Source organism: Podarcis liolepis (genome assembly GCF_965112155.1).
Source record: "Podarcis liolepis genome assembly, chromosome: 11".
NCBI lineage: Eukaryota > Metazoa > Chordata > Lepidosauria > Squamata > Lacertidae > Podarcis > Podarcis liolepis.
Window position 1 is genome coordinate 25,023,435 of NC_139565.1, and position 24,114 is coordinate 25,047,548.

Here is a 24,114-nt window from a genome sequence, read left to right on the forward strand (position 1 = left end):
TGATTTCAGCATGCAGGGCCATGGGGGCATTCTGGAATGCTGAAATAAAGGGTGAGACACAGAGTCATATATCAAGGGGAATTTGGAGGTTAAGGAATTGAAACTGTCAAGTGCTAAGAAATATAGTGAATCTGTCTTCTGCGAGCCAGAAGCGAGGACGACTAATTGGCTGATAATAGTGAACACTCCGGACCCCCAGGTCAGGAAACATATCAGAATGATGCAGTGAGATAAAAAGTGCTGAAAGACTAACACGATTGAGATTACATGATTAAAGTCTCCCAACATTAATTGGGAAGTACTAGAAGTACTGTCAGGTAATAGGAACCATTATGGTCAATACACTGAGTTTCAAAGTTTGTCAGAATCAAGCACCTAATGTCTCCTACCCCACTTAGTTGGGTGGGATCTAATTAATTGATCATGTAGGGAAGAGAAGATCAAACTGGTCGATTGTGAAGACTGGTTAACACACAGCCCAGGTGGACAGGTCAGCTACCTGATGAGTTAAAAGAGCAAACTTCAGGCTCATTCACTCTTTCCTACTATATATGTATAAAATATCCTGGGACACATACAAGGTTTACGTGTACATCCACTTACGTCTCACCCACCTGAGTACCCTGGGTTTCATGGTAGACTATGTGGGTTATGAGCAAGGATGCATGAGCTAGAGCAGGCATCCCCAAACTCGGCCCTCCAGATGTTTTGGGACTACAATTCCCATCATTCCTGACCACTGGTCCTGTTAGCTAGGGATGATGGGAGTTGTAGTCCCAAAAGATCTAGAGGGCCGAGTTGGGGGATGCTTGAGCCAGAGAGTTGTTCCTATAACCAAGGAGTAGTTAACATGATGCCCTCTAGAAGCTTCTGAACTCCAACTTCCATCAGTACCAGCCAGGATGATTTCCATGTGACTATCATGGAAGAACTGGAAATTCTTAGTTATTAATTTTTTTATTATTGCATTTTCATTGCTACGTTAGGGGAGATATGCCCCAGGTGCCAAAATAAGTTGACTGCGAGAGCTATGCACCATTTGCTGTTCTGCCTCGAGCATCAAAATTTCTTGGGCTGTCCTTGCAAAGGGCACATTAGAAGCATCTCGGTGTAGATTGCAAAGTGTGTATCCCAGATGTGAATGCACACTGGATTGATAGAAAGTTAGAGCAGAAAATAATCTTTATTCTATATTCTATTTCTTTTTTCAAAAATACAATCCAGCGTCAGTTGACATCTGGGACACACACTTGCATTGCAAATGTTCACATCATTACATTTTAGACAAGTTCATCCAATAAAAACAGCATACCCACAATCACTAAAGTGAATTAGAAGTAGTGAGTGGAATTCAGCAACAAGGCAATCTCAGAGCAAGCATTTCTGGTTGCCAGATGGAACTATCTCCTCTTTCCTTCCCTGCACACTGTTCTGGGAGGGTGTCTTCTGACCTGCCGGAGCCAATTGGGGAACATGGGGGCACATAGGAGAAGAAGAGGGGAGGGGTCCTGTTGTGCCAGCAGGACTTGAATCCAGCCCACAATCCCTATGTCAACATGTATCCACCATGAGTGTGCGTAGTGATGGAACTATCTGACAAGCAGGCGAAGGTAAATTTGTGAAACACACTCCTCATGCCTTTTTCAAACTAAGCTGAAATTCCTAGCGCAGTTTGGAACTCGCTTTGGTGGGTTAACCCAATGTCAGCCAATCCTCCTCTTGAGAAGCAGGGGGTGACATTGGGGAAGCCTCACAGCAGTATGAAATGAAGGACTCTGAAATGAGCCTGGAGAAATGGAGACACTTTCTGATGGCTGTGATTCTTCTAAATGTGATTGGGAGATTTCATTGCTGCTGGGGTGCTAGGAATCCAAGCCTCAACTGTTCCAGTCCTCCTTGCCACCATGTTCTGTCATCTTTATTAATGTAAATCTGATATATTGTGGGACAAGGGATATTGATGGCAGGCACTGGTAGGAAGTTTCCCTGGACTTGGCCTTTCTGTAGTATCTTGGAGAAAAGCCTAAACTGTCTCAAAACCTTCTCCAAGAAAGCTTAGGAAGCCTGAGCCAGTTTCAAATCAAGGTGGATGAGGTCTCTCATCACTACTTTTATATGTGCAACACAGAATGGAAACATGTGGTAATAGATAAGTAAGGACAATTCCAAATGTGTTTAATGGATAAGGAGAAGATGGGTCACCCAAAATCCACACATTCATCTTGCCAATGACTGTTCCATCTGCGGATTACAATCTCTGTGCTAATAATTCACATGGAGTTGGATCAGTATGGATGCTATAGCTACTATTGTAGCAGATCAACAAATGTAGCTCAAAATCCTCCTGCATCTTTGATGTTACTTCCTTTTTGGTGCTACTGGTCAGAGTGCTGTTTCAGAAGTGCCACCGTAATGAAAGCATGATAAAGAATAATAGAATCCATGATTCTCTTTGTTAGGCATTTTGTGAATCAAATAAATCTCAAAGAAATGATGCAGATTAGGACAGAATTGGGAGAGCATTTCCATAAATATGAGAATGAAAGAAAATTTTTCCTGATTGTGTGACTGAAGGGGTATGTTAGTGAATATGAAAGGATTATGAATCTCTGTTATGTTATCTTGAGACTATGCCAAAAAGTAAAGAATCATGGGTTTTAGTCTCGGCAACAGATGGCAAGAACAAACACATTTTTTATTTTTGTAAAAAAAATAAATTAGTAATTAAAGTATGAGATTATGAGAATGCACAAAAAGAGCTCTGCATTGTCAACACAATTGCTTTCTAAACTTTATACCATTGTGACCCTGATGATAAGTTGTTCTCTTTTGAGCAACCTTAGTCAACAATTTGTGAAATGCAGCAATTGTGTAGAAGTAGTTTGGATGATCCTGTATGCTTTCATAGTTATAATAGAAGCTGACATAAATCATTTTCATTTAAAATGATTAAGGCTGTTCCTCTGTATTATGTTGCCTCTCACTCTCTTGTGACATGATTTTATAACAGAATCCCTCATCATAAGGCTGTATAACATTTGTCAAGTCAAAGGCAGTTTTATTCCACTAGTTGATCTCAGTAGAAGAATTGTTTTTTTCAGTTCAGCAAACTAATCTTCCTGACAGCAAAAGAATAAGCATTTTGATTGTTTCTTTAGTGATGTTGAAACTGCAGAAAGGGATGTTCTTGTCATCAAGGGTAGGGATGGGGTAGCAAAGTATTTTGTTGTTCCCAAGGCATGTTGGGGAACTATCTTTTTTCTCTTTCCCAAAGTACATAAGCTCAACTTCAGATGTTCATACGCCATGTCAGAAGCTGTGAGGTTTGTATGCATTGGTAGTCAGAAATACGGATACCTATTCATGTCCACTCAGAAGTAAGTCCCTCTGAGTTCAGTGAAACTTAATCCACATAAATGTGTATAGGATTCAAACCTGAGCTACCAGAAGCAGATTCTGCAGAGTGCCACCACATTGTTGATAAATATTTGCTGTTTCAGAGTTGCTGAAATCATTTTGCCTCTGTCAACTGTTTTTCACAAGTATGAAAGCCTACAGTTACCACTGTGAGTACCACAATTTTCCTGGTAGCTTTCTCTGTGTTTATCAAAGCAGATGCCTTCGTATAAGGTCTAAAACCAAGGCAATAGCTATCTGGACCTGTTTGTTGTAATGCATGATGATGTGTCATGAAGACTGCATCACCAGTGCTCGTTTTTATGTACTGTTGTCTATACTCAAAACACAAACTCCAGCTTCAGTGAATGACACATACATTTCCTCAAAACTGCAGGTTAATCATATTTTGTACAGGTTTTCCACTGGCAATAAGAAGGCAAAATCATTCATACATGCTGAGAAGCATGACCTAACTCTCTATAGTTGCCAGCCCATGCTCTGCTAGGGTTCTAAATAAGAACACAGGAAGCTTGATATCCATCAAGCTTAATATTTTCTACACTGGCTGACAGAGGCTCTCTAGGTGTCAGAGAAACATCTTTCCAGGTAGTACCTGGAAATGACAGGTACTGAACCTGGAATATTTTGCATGCAAAGCAGATATTCTAACATTGAGCTCTGGTCTTCTCCAGTGATATGGCTTCCCCACTTTCTACCAGTGATGGATTTAGTGCAGTGTTTCCCAAACTTGGGTCTCCAGCTGTTTTGGGGCTACAGTTCCCATCATCCCTGCTAGCTAGGCATGATGGGAGATGTAGTCCAAAAACAGCTGTTGACCCAAGTTTGGGAAGCATTGATTTAGTGAGTCATTGTAAGCTCTACCATGCAATCTTTAATTGTGTTGATGACACAAATCGATCATTTGAGGTCATTATTTCTTCATTTTAAAGACAGTAACTGTGACTAAAATATATTGACCTTCCGAAGATCACTGACCTTTGACTATTACACAACTCAAACCATCATAGTGGTACTTTATTGACGTCCACAATTCCACTGTAATGCACAACACAGAACTTTGCTGGGAAATTTAGAATAATCTTTCCCTTTCTCCCAAACTCAGCCTTTCATTGGGAAAAAAAATGAACAGAACTGTGATTTTAACAACTATTTGAACCATGTCATTGTTTCAAATCATTTTTAAAATAAAAAAAATAAACACGGTCCAATTCTGAATATGAAACATTCTTTTCAAATAACTGAAGATAAGTTATCATACTCTTCATAGTTCAGAATATATTATTAGACCTTGCTTGCCCACAGATGTAGATAACAATATATTATGTAAAATGAGGTGGATGGCAATATTAGTCTTTCTCCTCTGCTGCAAGCATCTTTGCAAGAACACAAGAGATTTCTAAGGCATGGTCTATGGTATAAATTCTTAGAACTCTTCTCATGCACAGGTTTTGCATCTAGATGAGAGACATAAACATGTGAGCTGGAATGAAAGAATGCTCCATCAAATAATATGGATTTTTGGGTGTGTGTTTGCGGGTGTGTGTGTGTAAATTAAGATGCTTGCAAGTAACCATTCTGTATTCTGCTAGGCAGGAGAAACACATTTTAAGATCATGATAAATGGATCATGATAAATGTACGCATTGCATGGAACGCAGCTCCTTTTAAAGTACAAATTACTGAATAATGCATGTCCCCGTGTGCTGAAGTTCTGCGGGACTTTTCTTTTTACAAGTATAGATGACCTTTTTTGTGAACGTGTGATGGATACGTCTGCGAATAAGACATCAGTCCCTTGTCCCCGCTACTGTTTTGTGTTGCAAAGCCAGTGTGTACACAAGCGCAGGAGGACAGTTGTACACAGCAAAACGCAGAAGAGGAGTCTCAGCTGGCAATGATAAAACCTAAACCACACACATTGCAGATTACTTCCATTAATCTCTTTTTGATTGCTGGAGTATTTATGTTGGGAACTCAGTTGAATATTTCATTCATGAGCTGCTGTGCGGATTTGATGGATTATTAGTTAATAGGAACTTTTAAAGTGCTAAGGCAGTACATGACCTTACTTAATTACCTCCGTGGTAAAATTGTTTATCTTTAATAACTGTTTTAATTGCTGTGAAAGTTGGTGGCGCATGTATCATATCTCAATATATATTTGTTAGACACACCACAATGATGCTTATAATATAACCTGTGCAGCTGTAATTAAATGGGTATGTGCCGTGTGTGTGTGTGTGTGTGTGTACACACACACACACACACACACACACACACACACACAAACACACAGGTTATTACTTCCTTGTTCGGTTCAGAACCTGATTGTTCTTTTATTTCTTTGCAATATTTTCTTTTTGAAAGGGCAGATTTTCACAATATAGATGCCAAGTGGAGGCCGCTCAAAACTACCTCTGTATCACAATGGCCGATCCATGTGGTGAGGCCTTTTATGTACATGATAGCTACAATCCCTCCAACATCCCAAAATTGGGACATGGGTTTTCCCCCACATGCTTCCATGCAAGTCACATGACCTACACAAGATCACGGAGCTCAAAAGACACACTTTTTCAGGGCTGGGCCCTAAAACGCATTTGGGGGGGCACCATGTGAGATTGTGCCCCCCAAGTGCTTTTTTCAGGATGAGATCTTGCCATGCAATCACAAAATTGCAGTACCCCAAGTGGCTGCCATGCTCTCATGCAAGAAAATATTATTTCATGGGACACTTGTATTATATGTGGCTCGGTGGTTTTCCTTCAACGGTTTCCACCTCTCACCAGAGTGCTGTTGGCTCAACAGGCGCAGCACATCCATTTTTATTATTATTTCCATTTAGACACCACTTACTATCAGAAGATCTCGAAACAGTTTACAACAGATAAACACTATGCACACATGATGTTAAAAACCATGCCTAGTGACTTGCATAGTAGAACAGATGCAAAAACAATAAGCAATATCAATAAAACCAGAGAACATTAATAAGGCAGCATAGCAATATAACTTGTACAACTGTACGAGTCTGACTCAGCATTGCACATGACCACTACAATCATTCACTACTTCAAACAATTTGTTGGCCAGCTATTCAAACATAAGCCACTGCAGCTAGATTCCAGCTAAATCTTAGGAAGAACTTTCTGATGGAAAGAGCAGCTGGTGTGTGGAACAAGCTCCCTTGGAAGGAGGTGGAATCCCCTTCATTGGAGGTTTTTAAACAGAGATTGGATGTCCATCTGTCTGAGATGGGGATATCTCCCAACTCTACCATTCTATGATTCCACAGACTCACATACAAAGGACCACTGCCAAGTCTGCATGCATAAAACACTCTCCATTTCTGAAGCACTTATGGCTTCATGCATCACACCCACTGCTGTACTCCACTTTCATCTTTTACAGAGATGGACCCAGTTTTATACCTGAACAGACTCTCACCCTGCGGGGTATAAACCTACTTTCACCCACTTGCTCCCAACTACGTAACTGTAACGTGCATTTGTCACCGAGGAAACTAATGGGAGGGATTACTTCTCAGAAACCAAGCTCCCGATCTGCCCTTCCACAAACATGTATTACTGAACTTCAGACAGCAAAGGGTTCAAACTACCCCAGTCCTCTTTTTCTAAAATGTTTGCTTAAAGGTAAAAAAAGCTTTAAGCAGTGACATGGAAACCAGGGCAAATGTTGTGTGTGCTACCAAAGCAGCAACGTGCCAAAGTGCTACCAAACGCTTGGGTTTGGAAAACATATGAAAATGTAGTTCCCAGGGTTCTCAGACTTTACAAGGGACATCAGTAGGCTTGAGAACTATAATTCACAAGGTGGCTGACACTACAGTAGTGTTCTAGTGGTTCAGGATGATGACCATGCCATTATGGTTTTGTAATGTGAAGCACCATCAGGAAAGATTTTAGGAAAGGAAAGTGAGGTGGGATTAGTTTGGGGATTATGGGGGTATTGGGGAAGTCACCCAGCCCATGTTGCACTCATCCTGTAGCACCAAGCTTCAGAAGAAGTTTGGTAATAAAAATAAATATTTTTTGTGATTTGAGGGACGGGGTGGGAATGCACTGTTTTACTTGAGAGTAAATTGAATTTTGGGGCAGGTACTCCTCAGGTTATGAAGCAGTTTTTCATTTTGGTTTTTTTTAGTAATATACTAGATCTTCCTTCCCCAATAACTCACCTCTCTATACATATAAAAAGACATAAATGTGGTCATGACTACCACCAAATTTCACAAAAGAGAAAAGAATATATCTATATTTGCTGTAGCTTTACATCTATATCCATCACTATTTGCCAAGCATTTTTTCTTGCTACATTAAGATACTAATGACTTTAATGCAAAATTGAACAGCTTAATGGTCTGAACATATTTAATGAAACCATTCTAATTGGAACTTTCAGAGAGGCTACACTGCCCATCTACACTGGCAACCTGAGTGGAACAACAGAACAGTAATAGGAGTACTTTAAAAATAAAGTTATCCACCCCCTCCACTTCTCCATTTCTCTATCAATCTGCCTATTCATTAATTCTTGGACCACACTATCCACATCTGTTGAGTATGTGCATAGTACCATTTAAAATTGACAAGGAAGGAGAAATTTAACTTAAAAAAGTGATCTATATTGAAATGATGTTTCCTAGTGCCTATGTGGTGCTCATCAAGAGAGAAAGCCCCACAACACTCAACTTCAACTTCCTCCTCCTCCTCCTCCTCCTCCTCCTCCTCCTCCTCCTCCTCTTCTTCTTCTTCTTCTTCTTCTTCTTCTTCTTCTTCTTCTTCTTCTTCTGTGATCACTCATAGCCAAGTAAGATTCCCTTCCATGAACATGGTCTTAACGGTGTGTCCATAGGTGACTGTGTAGGCCAATTCTGGATTCACATGTCCTTCCACAGTGGGGACTTTGGTTTCTGGGCAGGAGTTGATCATGGTGAGGGTTTGCCAAACGTGCCTTCCTCTTAGCACGTTTCTCCCTTCGTCCTGAGTTCGAGCATCTTCAAAGTCCATGACACCTTTGGAAAAGGCTGTTCTCAAATTGGAACACTCACAGGCCAGTGTTTCCAAATTGCCAGTGTTTATACTACATTTTTTAAAAAAAGATTTGCCTTCAGAGAGTTTTTGTGGGTGCCTTTGTGGGGGAATTTTGTGGGTGCTCAGACACCCAGGGCCCCAGGGAGCCGGCATCTATGTTGCCCTAGGACCTGTTGATGTAGTGTGAGTAAATAATAATTATAATGATAATATATTTCTAGGCATTCTATTGAAACATATTAATATCCCTCCATGTGCAGGTACTGTACTGTTTGCATGTTGAAAGCATGATCTCTGTTCTGTTCAGCCTCACTGATACACTATTTTTTTAAAAAAAGAAGACAGAGAACAATGTATTCAGTGCTTCCAGAACAATTATCTATCTATCTATCTATCTATCTATCTATCTATCTCTCTCTCTCTCTCTCTCTCTATCTATCTATCTATCATCTATCTATCTATCTATCTATCTATCTATCATCTATCTATCTATCTATCTATCTATCATCTATCTCTATCTATCTATCTATCATCTATCTATCTATCTATCTATCTATCTATCTATCTATCTATCTATCTATCTATCATCTCTATCTATCTGGCAAATAGAAGGGGAAGAAATGGAGGCAGTGAGAGATTTTACTTTCTTGGGCTCCATGATCACTGCAGATGGTGACAGCAGTCACGAAATAAAAAACACCTGCTTCTTGGGAGAAAAGCAATGACAAACCTAGACAGCATCTTAAAAAGCAGAGACATCACCTTGCCAACAAAGATCCGTATAGTTAAAGCTATGGTTTTTCCAGTAGTGATGTATGGAAGTGAGAGCTGGACCATAAGGAAGGCTGATCGCCAAAGAATTGATGCTTTTGAATTATGGTGCTGGAGGAGACTCTTGAGAGTCCCATGGACTGTAAGAAGATCAAACCTATCCATTCTGAAGGAAATCAGCCCTGAGTGCTCACTGGAAGGACAGATCCTGAAGCTGAGGCTCCAATACTTTGGCCACCTCATGAGAAGAGAAGACTCCCTGGAAAAGATCCTGATGCTGGGAAAGACTGAGGGCACAAGGAGAAGGGGACAACAGAGGACGAGATGGTTGGACAGTGTTCTCGAAGCTGCTGGCATGAGTGTGACCCAACTGCGGGAGGCAGTGGAGAACAGGAGTGCCTGGTGTGCTCTGGTCCATGGGGTCACGAAGAGTCGGACACGACTAAACGACTAAAGAACAACAACAACAACAATAATCTATCTATCTAAATAGGCACATGGACAATCAAGATTCTTTTTATCTTGGAGGAAGCCCTGTGCATGTGTATATGTCCGTCTCATCAGATTGATGGCAAGCCTGCAATGGTGTGGAGTCAGGGGATGGGACATAGCAGGAAGTGTGTGAAGATTTTGCACATTCTCATGACATAGAGTTTATCTTTGAACTTCATCCTTCGTACATTCAAATCAGACAAATAGTCATATGCAGATAAAGCAAAATAAAAAAACCCTACTTATTAATGATTGAAATGATCCTCACAGTATGTTTTTTTCCTACTATTTGAATTGGTCTCAGCAGTGGTAAAAAATACAGTAACAAAGATTTCAGAAGAAAGTTCTCATTTACAAAGAACTGTACAAGTACTGCCTGCATCTTCTCTTTCTCTCTCTAATAGGATTTATGAAGCAAAAGCAAAGATGCAGTGCTTTGAAATGTTAGGGACGTATATTTTTGCGCCTTCTCTGCACCTCTTGTCAGTGTGAAATAATGTGAATAGAATTTCATGAAGGAGACAATAGTTGGCATAGATATCCTGAAAAATAATTTACAACTCAGTATGAGCCTCCAGACTTGGACACTGCAGTAGGCACTTGAATTTTAAGAATTGTCACCAAGACTACTGACAGTTGAGAAAAGGATAATTTCTAAGTAGGCAGACGAGAATGGTGAAGACAGAAAAGCAGTCTCTGGAGAAGATGGTGGATACTCCATTTTGTGCAAGATCCGCCAGACAAATTGTTACAAAGGTTCACCTCTTTCCCCTGAAAACCTGGACTTCAACAGTGAAAGTCTTGGTTACTTGGGAAACAAAAGTCTTGGGAAACTAAACAAATAGGTGTGACATCCTATGAAAAGATGTCCTATTCAAGCTTTGTACGGATGTGTTTACATGACTGATGACAGTAGTTATGTGGTGTTTTTTAAAGCCTTAATTGCTGTTACAACTGACAGCTTAAGCATCCGATGCCAACTGATAAAAATCATATTGTAGGGCTCTCCATACATTTCTTTCTTTCTTTTTTTTGCTATCCTAATTCATATGACTGGATGCTTTATATGCACATTTTGTACATTATGTCCATATGTATGGTGGGGAGATGATAGGTGAAGTTCTAGCAGTGCCTTAACACTGAAGTCACTCTCTTATACACACAATCAATGCAGGCAATATGCCACACTTAAATTATAATGTAGCAAGTGTCAGGAAATTGCAGTGCAACCAATTAACCTATTGTATTTAGCTCAAGCTCGAGGGCCAAATGCTGCCTTCTATGTGTCTTCACCTGACCCACAAGACTCTGTCCAAACCATGATCCCTCAGGCCACACTCCTCATTGGCTGTGCTTTGTGTGCTCCTCTGACGATTTTACCTGGCTGTAATGTGTCATTGATTGAACTGTGCTCATCCTTCTTGCTTGCCTAGATGGAGGGTGAAATGCAGTCTCTGGAAGGTTGTCTACGACGGAATGTGGCCCCATGGACTAAAAATGTTCCTCATCTCAGCTAACTAATTGTCTGGCAAAAGACGTCAATGGCATTTATATGGAGAAAAAGAAAGGTGAGGATTGGAAGTATTACAATGCAGAATGAAAAAAGAAGGTTCAGTGGCACCTAACATGAAACTACAATATAACACTACTTTAGTCATGGCTTGTCTTATTGAAAATAAATGCAATGTGCTAGACTGTTTGAGTAAGGGCTTGTTGGGTTTATTGCTTTGGGTCCAGGAGACAGAGTGCCCCGTCTTGGGACCTTTATTTCTAATGTTTAAATAATTTGGACTAGGTATAATTTTTTAAATTTAAAAATCTGTCTTTGTTGGAGAGATTGGTGAACTATAGGGGCAGGCAAAAATCGTATTCTGCCATTAGGTGGTGGGGTAGGTTCCAAAGCAGGGGTTAGCAAACTTTTTCAGCAGGGGGCCAGTCCACTGTCCCTCAGACCTTGTGGGGGGGCGGACTATATTTTTTTTTTGGGGGGGGGAATGAATGAATTCCTATGCCCCACAAACAACGCAGAGATGCATTTTAAATAAAAGCACACATTCTACTCATGTAAAAACACCAGGCAGGCCCCACAAATAACCCAGAGATTTTACCTTACCCTTTACCTTACCCTTGAGTACCTTCAGGAAAAAAAGCACTGGTGTTGGGGAACTTCAGCCTGTTGCAACTCTGTCATTTTATGTAGAGCATAGTGGTTGCCAGTTGGATACTTGGCTGAATCTAGACACATCAAAAACAACATTTCAGAAAAACGCATTGTACACCTCAAAAGGGGAAACCACGTTGCCAAAAGATTGAAAGCCACAGCTTCATCTGGTGTCACAGTGTTATAACACATTTAAAAGATGTGTTTTTTTTAGTGATTTCTTGTGATAGTACACACTGCTACACAATAACACCTCCTCTTTTTCCTACTGCCAATAATAGCCATTTGGTGCTGTTACTCACTGTAGTTTTATCAAGTTAGGAGTACTAGCTTCTCATTAAAAAATAAATAAATCACTGGTAAATTTATTTATTAAAAATAAATAAATCGCTTGTAACATGGAACAGACTCCATAAGTCTATTCAGCTGAATGGACAAATAACATTTGGTTTTAGATCCATCCTTCTGCCACGGATAACCATCCAACTCTAAGGTTGTGTTGCAGCTTGAACTTACCGCAACATAGGATACCATGCCATATCCATATTGCCTAAATAAGGTGTCATCCTCAACTGCTGCAATTTCCAGTATTATGGAAAGCCCTTAACTCAACATTTTAAATGGAAGGGTTTTTTTTGTTCATGGAATTTAATAATATACGAAGCATTATGCTTTGTGTAGATGTGCAAAGGGGAATAGTTTAAAAACTATGCAAATTTGCTCCGATGTCAAAACTATTGTCAGAACTGAAAGAAGAAGACAATTCATGTGCTTTATCAAAATTGTTACAGTTTTATTATTTTCACTTATGAAAGGACCATAAAAGTGGGTATGATGAGAAGAAATGTCTTATGCTTGCGATTTGAGTTATAAATTATGTTAAGATATACAAAGGATATTTGTGTATAACGATCATTCCTTTGTAATTTAAATTTGTTCGTGATAAATAATTTTGAATGCAAAATAAATCTGAGTAATCATCCTGAGAGGGACCAAAGAAACTGTAACATAAAAGCAATACAGGTTCCTGCCTCGGTATAAGTATTTCACTCCAGGTTGTTTGGTTATTGTGGTGTAGTGGTTAAGAGCAGTGGACTTGTAATCTGGTGAACTGGGTTCGCTTCCCCGCTCCTCCACGTGCAGCTGCTGGGTGACCTTGGGCCAGTCACACTTCTCTGAAGTCTCTCAGCCCCACTCACCTCACAGAGTTTTTGTTGTGGGGGAGGAAGGGAAAGGAGAATGTTAGCTGCTTTGAGACTCCTTTGGGTAGTGATAAAGAGGGATATCAAATCCAAACTCTTCTTCTTCTTCTTTCTCCTGTCAAGTGGCAAAGGCAATGTTAGCACACATGAGATGATGAAGTATGCTAGAATCAGTGGCAGACTCTTCAGTACAATGACTGCATGAACATATAAAGTGAACATTATTACGTTATGGTTCTTTTGAACAACTTTTATAAAGAGTTCTACAGGTGATGCATCTGATGAAGCTCCAGTAAGAAAGTTAATGTGTTGGTAAATCAGTTCACTCTTGATGATACACTAAATACTCATTGCTCTTGATTGCAGCATCACCGATAGATTGCAGGTGGGCCTTGGATTAATCACAGATTAATGATAATATAGCCACCCAGTTCCAATTATTTTTTTCCAATTTTCCCCCCCAAATCATGGAAGGTTCTTTGATCCAGTGGAAGATTCTGCCAAAGGAAGGGAGAGGAAAGTCTTTCTTTCTTTCTTTCTTTCTTTCTTTCTTTCTTTCTTTCTTTCTTTCTTTCTTCTCACTTTTTGCTGTAGCCATCCAACCCCACCTCCTAGGCTCTTCTGGATGGTTCCTCAGCCCTTTGAGTAATTGGTGGAGGGAGTGCACACTGAATTAAACCAAAATTCTCCCCCTTCTGTTTATGAAAACATCTGCTAAATCAAGGAGCTGTTTGTGAATGGACAGCACTGGATACAACCAAGAACTTCATTGCTGAGTGGCAATGAAAACACAATGAAGAAAGTTCAGTAATTCAGCCAAGAGTCGTTAGGCAAAAAAGTGATGGACATCCATGTTTAAATCAGTCATTTGTCTTTAAAGTGCGTGTGATCCAGGAATCCACTCATCAGAGAGGCCAATTTTGAGTTTGTCTCAATAATATACCCAAGTCACACCAGAAGCAGTTTTAGGGTGGAACGTCCAGGGTGGCAGCACTGGGTGCTGTGCTGCAGTGGGCACCACAACAAAGGGTGCTGTAGAATGGAATGCAAGAGGCGGGGCAGGGGGGGACCAAATTTTAGCATTGCACAGGGCGCTGCTGAAATTTGAGAGCCCAAAGTCTGCCAGAGATTCCATTGGTATATATGGAGCCAAAGGCTACAATTAAGGATGTTTGTTTAAATGAGATTTGAATTTGGACATGTTTATTTTTTCCAGACTGTACACTTTGCCTTCTTGCTGTGACAGACTAATGTACTTTTGGAATTATATTGCTTAATATCAGTGTTGAGCACCATCTATGTACCTCGAAATGTTTCCTTTACAGCGAAAGTTCAAGGTTGCTTTTGTTTTGCTGCTTTCAGGGACTGGACTAAGGAGAAATGGTGGAAGCCCCCCCCCTTTCCTGAACCTTCCCAAGGGCAGGAGGACAGTATTGATTTAGAACAGTGGCTTGCAGAAGGGCATAGTCCAGAGGGGGGAAGCTGGGAAATACTGGGTGAGGAGCAGCTAGAACAGGGATCCTCAAACTTTTTCAGCAGGGGGCCGGTCCACTGTCCCTCAGACCTTGTGGGGGGGGGCAGACTATATTGGGGGGGGAACGGTGGCGGAGGGACGATGAGCGGCGCGCGAAAGGACTCTGGAGAGGGGCTGGCAGCAACAAAGCCCAGCCCCCTTCCTCCTCTAGGCAGGGCGGGGAGAAGCCAGGAGGAGGGAGGAGGTGCCGCTGTGTGAGGGAGAGGGAGAGAGAGGGAAAGAACGCGTGCGTTGGCGATCCATGCACTGGTGATCCACGTGGTGATTCCCAGACCGTCTGCAGGCCGGATTTAGAAGGCAATTGGGCCTGATCCGGCCCATGGGCCTTAATTTGCCAAGCCATGTGCTAGAAGAACATACACTAGAAGAGAGACAACTGGATGATTTGGTGTCCTTGGACAGCATTCCTGATGCCCCCTCTTCCCTTAAGACTAGACAGACTTGGAGAGTGATGGAACAGAAAGCGCAACGGCAACAAGCTCAGATTTTGGCATCGCACAGGGCGCTACTGAAATTTGAGAGGTCTCCCACTGATGGCTGGCATTCATATTCACAGCCCTGTATTTAAATTGGAAGAGTGAAATAACTTGCCAGATTTCTATTGTAGTACGAAACTAATACGATAGGGCTGCCATACTGTATGTCCAGAACTTTCCAGACATATCCAAGATTCATCCTTTGGAAATTCTGGTGGAGTTTTTGAAAATTGCTTTAAAAAATGTCCGGGAAAACCCTAGGCGTATGGCGAGCCAAGCTCAACAACTTTGCCCTCCCCTCAAGAAAAGCTCAACAACTTTAAGGGGGATGCTGCTGACAGGTTTTATCATGAATTACTTTGAGGAGAAGGGATGCGGGTGGAGCTGTGGGTTAAACCACAAAGCCTAGGACTTGCCGATCAGAAGGTTGTCGGTTCACATCCCCGTGATGGTGTGAGCTTCCGTTGCTCGGTCCCTGCTCCTGCCAACCTAGCAGTTTGAAAGCACGTCATGTGCAAGAAGATAAATAGGGACCGCTCCAGCGAGAAGGTAAACGGCGTTTCCGTGTGCTGCTCTGGTTCGCCAGAAGCGGCTTAGTCATGCTGGCCACATGACCCGGAAGCTGTCTGCGAACAAACGCTGGCTCCCTTGGCCTATAGAGCGAGATGAGCGCGCAACCCCAGAGTCGGTCACGACTGGACCCTTTACCCTTTACCTTTACTTTGAGGAGATCTTTTTCAAAAGGGTTTCTATTCTGTTTTTAAAAAGCCTTGTCAATTAATAAGGTTAGAGAGTTTTTCAGTTAGGTTACTGTTTCACGTGTGATCTTTTTTTAGGGTGTTCAGTGTTGGTTTAGTTTTCTATTCAGCAAAGAACAAGTAACATTCTCCTTACAATTTGTTGAGCTAATAACATGTGTGGTTGCAATCCAGATTCTATTTGATTAAATTCATGTTTTATTATTAATATTTCAGCTATTTATATACTACTTAATTACCAGAGTTTCTAAGCTGTGTACATGCAAATTATGAAAAACAGATAGTGGATAAAATTGATTAAAATGAGTAAGAAAAACAGAAAAATACAATTGAATACAATGAATTATAGTTTGTGTTCATACAATTAGTATCAGGCAATATTACACACATACACACACATGTACTTCTCAGTCTTCATCTGAAATGTAAGTAGCTCTACGGTTTTTTAACCTGCCAGACCAAACACACATCCACGGTCCTCTCCATACTTGATCTTGTGACATGTAAGGAATTCTCATAACTCTCAGCTGCAGAAAATAACCTAATAATGGGAAAATGCAATATTTAAATTGCCTCCTTTCATAGCAGCTAGAATTCATATCAAATTTCAAAATTATTATAGCCTTTCACAAGTTGTTTTGACAAAGTGATTTCATGGCCTATGATTTACTTAGGGATTTTGCAGTGTAATGAGTAAGCTAATAAGTGCCTGAAAACTTTTTTTGTGTGGGTTTTCAAAGCCTTGGGCCAGTCTATGAGCTTGCCTATGTTTTTTCTGTCACTGTGGTTTAAAAACATCTTCCAAGGAGTTAGACAAGCTTCCCATTTTTTTTTTTTAAAAAAAACAGATATCCCTTAGAGTTATTTTTCTGGAGGGATCGAGAGCTAAGGAATGATGTGGCTTCAAATGCCAAATTTGCTCCGGCCTATGAAAAACATTGGAGGTCAGTGTTCATTATTGTATCGCACTACAGTGCGGGGGGGGGGGGGAATCACCTTCAGCTGTTGCCTTTTCCATAGCCATTGCCTTCTGTTATCTTCAACCACTGCCTCTCGCTGCCCATTTATACTCTTGCAGTGTCAGCATGCGGTTGAAAACCACATCTTTGTTTCAGATCTTTGCACCCACTCAAATTCACTTGTGACATCTGACCACCTCAATTATAGCTTATATACAGCCAAGATTTCATTTACTTATTTCATTTATAAAATCATGGTACTTTAGGACACCATACATAGGATTCCCAAGCAGTTTACAATCTAAGCATTCACTAGACCCAGCAGTCTCGCTGCACCATGTCACTGAAGCTGCTCTTCTGTTCAGGAAATAACTCCCTGTGTTCACTAAAAATGCCAGGGTTGTGTGGCTGTGCCACCCCCCCCCCCCGTACAGCTGCATAGAATCATAGAGTTGTAGAGTTGGAAGGGATCACAAGGGTAATTGAGTGCAACCTCTTGCAATACAGGGATCATTTGCCCAACGTGGGGCTCGAACCCATAACCCTGAGATTAAGTCTTATGCTCCACAGACTGGTCCTAGGCTCTACCCTAGGTGGTAGTGAGACACCTGGTTGGCAAGTTTCCTGCTCAAATGAAGTTGTACAAAGGCATGCACATAGGCTGCCTTTTGAAATACCACTGAATGTGTACTCAGTGGGTTCATGTCCCCTGGACATATCTGAATCATGGCGCATGACAAGCAGGTACCACAATCTGTAGTGCTCCCTATGTGTTCACTGTGTGGAGTGGGATAATAATAATAATAATAATAATAATAATAATAATACCCCACCCATCTGGCCACGCCTCCCCAGCCACTCTGGGAGGCTTCCAACAGGATATTAAGAACACAATAAAGCATCAGTCATTAAAAACTTCCCTAAACAGGGCTGCCTTCAGATGTCTTCTAAAAGTCAGATAGTTGTTTATCTCCTTGACATCTGATGGGAGGGCGTTCCACAGGGCAGGTGCCACTACTGAGAAGGCCCTCTGCCTGGTTCCCTGTAACCTCACTTCTCGCAGTGAGGGAACCGCCAGAAAGTCCTTGGCGCTGGAGCTCAGTGTCCGGGCTGAACGATGGGGGTGGAGACGCTCCTTCAGGTATACAAGTTGCCTACTTAGAGTTTCAGATGCTGCTGTTAAATACATCCCCCATCCCCTTCTCAATACTAAAGGTAAGGATATTACAAATGGTGATGAGACATTTCCTGGGCTCTCACTATTGGTTTTCTTATTTAGCATGGAACACTAAAACAAAACAAAACAAAACAAAACACAGTGTGAGAGAATCTTCAGTTTGCCCACTACACCTATTCCAGGTTAAAGAAAGATGCTTTACCTGACAGCCCCCAAAATCTTGAAGGCAGAATTGACCAAAGGGCTTTTCACATCACCCCTTTCCTGATATCCTGAAGCACTCAAGAATTGATGGAGCCTCCCTGTCTGAAAGAGAATCAGGGAAATGTCTCTGCAGCCAAGGTTAAGCAAAGGTTGTGATATTACAAATTGGAACTAAATAGGGGACTGATGTTGAGAAACTGGAACCTTGTTAGCTAGACTAATAATGAATCAAGTCTTTGAGACAAGGGGTCCCTAAAGGTGAGCAAGCTGGAGCTTGAATACAAATGACCACATTATTATTAACGTGTCCGTTCATGAAATCTGGTTTGTAATACATAATAGAGCAGATGGATCAAGGTATATCAGGGTGAAAGGATGCATGCAACATGCATTTCTCTAGCTGTGAATGCCTTTATTATAAATATAACTAAAATACATACACAATAGTATTCATAGATATGAATCTAATACAATCCACGTGTCCACCTAGATGCTTCTTTTTGGTTTTTAGATAACTTACTTTCTCTCGTATCTCCCATCTCTAGCACAGAGAGAGTGTTGCCTAGTGTGCAGACTCCCACCATTGTTTCAGAACTAGATTTGGTCTGGAAGGCTGTATTCGGACCGTACTTTATTCCCTCTTCCCAATATTTCATTCCAGGTATTTTCTGCATTTTTGCAATTTTTGTAGGACATATAAGCCACTTCCAGAAATCTGGTGGAATCTAGCCAACTTTAGCACTTGTTTCTATTTTAACTGCTTCCAGAAAGAAAGATTTGTTACCCTGCTAACTCAAAAAATTGTGGTAGTTTTGTGCTGAACAGAATTTGGAGATGTATACTGGCATACAGTTCTTCCCCGGTATATAAAATTTAGGGTGACATGGTGGTATATTGGTTAAAAACAATGCTGCATGCAATGCCATGTAAAGCGAACATTAGAAATCAGGACAGAAGTGCTAGCATTATAACCAGTAAAACCAGCACAATAACCCCCACATTTGAATGCAACCATGGACTCCATTCCAGTTCCTGAAGGGCAGGTGGAATCTTCCATTATGAAGGTTCAGAAACTGCGCGGCAGCCTCAAAGCTTGTTACACAGTTTCAGTGCCTTCTAGCTATCCATTACGTGTGTGTCTTCTGTGCTTAATCTCATGCATCCTGCCACTACCCATATCACTTAACTAAAGGTCAAATATGTCTGAGCGTCTTCTTCTAAAGAGGAATTGCCTGGCCAGGAATGGATTCAGCCATATGTTAATATAAAAATCTTCCCCTTCCCATTGTTATTAGGATGGAGAGAGTCAAGAAGTCAATTTTCCCTCCAGGATGACACCTCCTTAATCCTTTTAACATTTTAATTAAGATCCGATGAGATCCTGGGAGTGAAGAAACTGCAATTGCCTTTATTGTAATATTAAACCCAGAGCTGAGGATAAAAATACAGGCTAGGAAGCCAATGAATTTTAGGAATCTCTTCTCAAAATAATTCTCAGTGGAATGCTGCAAATAAAATATTGAATAAACCCTTCATTGCTGCTGGTCTATTTTGCTTACAACCTTTCGAACTCGAGCCATTGGGGGCTACAGACAGGCATATCTCTTAATCCCTATCATCTTGGGGAAATGCGACAGCTCAGTGGTAGAGTGTCTGCATTGTGTGCAGAAGTCTTTGGCATCTTCAGGCAAAGCTCCTGTCTGAAACTTCAGAGATCTGCTGTCAGTTAGTGTAAACCATACTGAACTAGATGGACCAATGATCTAACTCAGTACATGGCAACTTCCTGTGCTCCTAAATTCCCCAAATAGTCCATTGGCTACCTTGAACTCTGTTTCAATCTTTCTTACTTTCAGTCTGCTATATTTCCCCTCCCTGTTTCTTCCAATATACATAAAAATGTGGCCCCCATTTGAAAATTTGTAATGCCTCATCAGATTCCTGGATTTCTATAAAGTCAGGGTAAGTAAGGGAGCAAAGGAGGAAGCAGATTGTACAACAGCAGCGCCCATGGCATGGGAGTGAGAAGGGAGATACCATGACAAGGAAAAGCTGTGCTTTAAAACAACAGAAGTTTGAGGAAACTGAGAGGAAAATGGTGGTTTAAGACTATTTACTCAAAACTAGAGGTTTGAGTAAAGTGCCTTCATACAATGGGATATTTCAGTGCTCTGTATCAATCTCAGATGAGGCAGCTGTGGAGTGGAAGAGGGAAAAGTTTGAATACTGTGAGAAGGGAGTAACACCGAGAGGAAAATGGTGCCGGTTTTAAACAATGGTAGAGGTTAGGGTAAAGTGGTGGCGGCGGCACGTTGATAGGCAAACGGCGGTTTTAAACAATAGCAGAGGTTTGGGAAAAGCCGGGATTGTGGGACACAGATAGAAATTGTGGTTTTAAAAAATGGGATCTGTGTGTATGTGCAAAGGGAACTGCACAATAGGAGACGGGGGGGGGGCATGCTCTAAGTAAAGGCATGATAGTCAGCATGCACAATTTTCTTTTCTGATTTTCGAATGATAGCCAGCACCTGCCAGTTTAGCAGAATTTTCACTGAACTGCATTTCTGAACATTCATATTCATTTCAAAACTGTGTAATGTTTCACTAAAAAAAAAACACAACACATCACTTTTGTACATGAAGGATATGGAACTGATTCTCAAGACTCTTTATGATAATGCTGGAAAAGAAGGCTCATGCAACATTAAAGAGAGCTGTTAACTTTCCAGTAAATCCCATTAGAAATGGGCCAAAATGGTGGTGGTGGTGGGGAATGATGACACACCATATTTGTCATACAAACAGAATTTGCTGCCTTGCCTTTCACATCTTTACTCTTGTGAGCATGATTTGGGAAGTATCTGGAAAACGGCAGGTCTATTGGTTAAATCATATTTTGAATATATTTTCAGAAACAGTGATTGCATCTTACAATGGAAGATTTCATGCTTTTTTTGGGGGGGGTCTGACAGTCCTTAAAATACATATTAGTTGGCATTGACAGGCAGGCCATTGGCTAATTTGTGGTTTCTTTTTCATAGAAGCCAGTAGAATTGCTTCCAGCAACCTCAATGGGGAGCTCTCAACTTCTTGAACTTGACCTCCTCCAGGCAAAGATCTTCCTCGCTACTTCCCCCTCCCACCTTGTTGTTTTGCAGTTCCTGACTCCTTGTTGATGGCTGGCAGCAGATGTTTCCAATGAAATTAGATCTAAAAATCACAAGGAAAAGAAAACAATTGTGTCTTTCTGGGTATTATTTTTGAAAATTATGGGAATGGTAGAATACAAAGTGAGTGGAAAACCCCACTGTGGGTAGGTGGGTTGGAGTCCTTTGTTTTATTCCATTCATGTCTCTGGTTGTGGGGAATACAATCTGTAAGGAATGCTTCTGTCCTTTGCAGATGTACATCAGTTTTCAGTTTGTGAAGCAATGCAATAGGCAAGTGTTTGCTATCCTTAATAATAAGCTCATTTTATAACACGTTGCCCCAATGATATATTTTAAGGTTTTTGGCAGGCCTAAAAAAATGCATAATGATGTTGTCAGTATTCTTTCCCTTTACTGTGGATTATTGGGATATGAATTTTCTACTGACAGGATTGCATTGGTTTAATTATCTAATACCATCACTGCTGTGATTCTGATAAACTGACTAATTCAAACTCTCAAGGTTCCGCTTTACTGAACATTGGTTTAAATGTGAATCCAGTTAGCTTCCTATGGACTTTCGTTTTACATTTTACATATGCTTTATCAGAGAAGTCTTGACATTCACAATCTTATTAGTTATCAACAAGATCTCCTTGGTGTTTATTCAGGATAAATGGAAATTAGATAGCAGCATAAAGGCAGTGGAATATATAGTTTAGCACACATGCATATTTATAGGAATTTCTCAAATTCCGATTCAATATATGTATCCCTAAAGTGCTGTGATTGCTTGTGTCATACACACTCACTACATGGTTTTTCTTTGGCATGGCTGAACACATTGGCTACAATCCAGTGCATAGTTAAATGTGCTTAAGTCTATTGGTGCTGCAGTATATGCACCATCTGTTGGTGCTTTAATTCTACATACTTAGAATCATGGGATCCTTGAGTTGTAGAATTGGAAGGGACCACGAGGGTCATCTAATCCAGTCGCCTGCAATGCAGGAATATTTTGCCTAACATGGGGTTTGAATCCACAACCCTGAGATTAAGTCTCATGCTCTACCAGCTGAGTTATCCCAGGCTATTTCATGGTTTTCAATGGAAACAATGCCCAAATGCATGTATAGCTTGTCTCTTGGCCCTCGGGTTACAGACACTTCAGGTTACATACGCTTCAGGTTACAGACTCCGCTAACGCAGAAATAGTGCTTCAGGTTAAGAACTTTGCTTCAGGATGAGAACAGAAATCGTGCTCCAGCGGTGCGGAGGCAGCAGGAGGCCCCATTAGCTAAAGTGGTGCTTCAGGTTAAGAACAGTTTCAGGTTAAGAACGGACCTCCGGAACGAATTAAGTACTTCACCCGAGGTACCACTGTAATCAAGTGAGGGATAACACAGATTCCATTGTATTTATGTTATTTTTAACAAATGAGATTCTTGGAAAAATGCCTAGTTGGCCATATTTAGTTTTTTTTTTAAAGGCATTGAACTATGTTAAGTTTATATGCTGATTTAAATTGGCACACCCAAATAAAGGAGCAATTTACAATTAAAACACTTTGGCAAGTTTCCTTCCTGCTTGAGATGGCCAGTGATATCTAATGAGAGATGTCTGATACTTAAGTGTAGTTGGAATGCCTTTTGTCTGGCACAGGAGAAACATTCTACATACATTAGTCAAATGGTTATAATTTCTTATATTGTCACATGCCCATCCTTTACTGATTCCAAGGAATTCCAAATGCATACATGGACTCATTTCACTTTACCCTCATAGGCACTCTTTGAGAATAAGAATACGAGTTAGTGAATTATTTGCTCGGTGCTGCACAAAGAACTTTATGGAAGAGCTGAGATTTGACCCCATGTTTCCTTGGTCAATCTCACGTCACTTCCATGCTTCTACTTTGCCATGTCTATTTGTATGCCTGGTCTGTGCACAAACAAATTCACCTTCTCCCCCCGCCCCACTTTGCTGCCTTTTCTGTTTTCCCTCCATCCTACAATCATACATTGGAGACCACATAATGAATATAAGCGGTCTTGCTAGTCAGTTTATGTGGAGTTCCCTGTCTGGAAATTACATGCTGTCTGGGCCCCATTCTAGATAATATAGATGGGTCACAATTTACCATGGCGATGCCTGCACTGCTTCTGCTTGTGATATTCCTTCTGCTTCACCTCTTTGGGTGTTTCGATTCAAATCCCTTGAATTAAAAGGCAAAACCCCTTTTTCATTTCGACGGAAGAGATCTGCTGATACAGCCAGTCGTAGTGAGATGGTAAATACATTTCTTAATCACCAGGCTGCTTATGGAAGGTTTCTAAGCAGCATGGTGGCATGCATATTAACCAGCACAGCTGGTTTCCTCAAGTTTGGCTGCTTATATGGAAAGTTCATGCTTATATAGTGCAGCCTTCTTGGGGCTCATCCAGATGGTTTTACTTTGGAGGTCCAGAGTCGAGGTTTCAATGCTCCCAATTCACACTGTAGTAGAAATTTCAGATACTAACAGTGGTGTGGGGGCTGCTTTTCCATTGCTTCATACAACAGCATTCCTGTACTCCTTAAAGACCTGGTAGGACTAATCACATAAGGCCCTTGCCATACAGTTGTTGCCTGAGAAGTACTGGATGCAACAATTGGAAGGAAACACCCACATAGTTGGCTACACCAAGGGATGTTGGATAATTAAATATTACAGCCACAGAACCAAGTTGAGTAAGAGAGGCCCCTGCCCTGCTATTG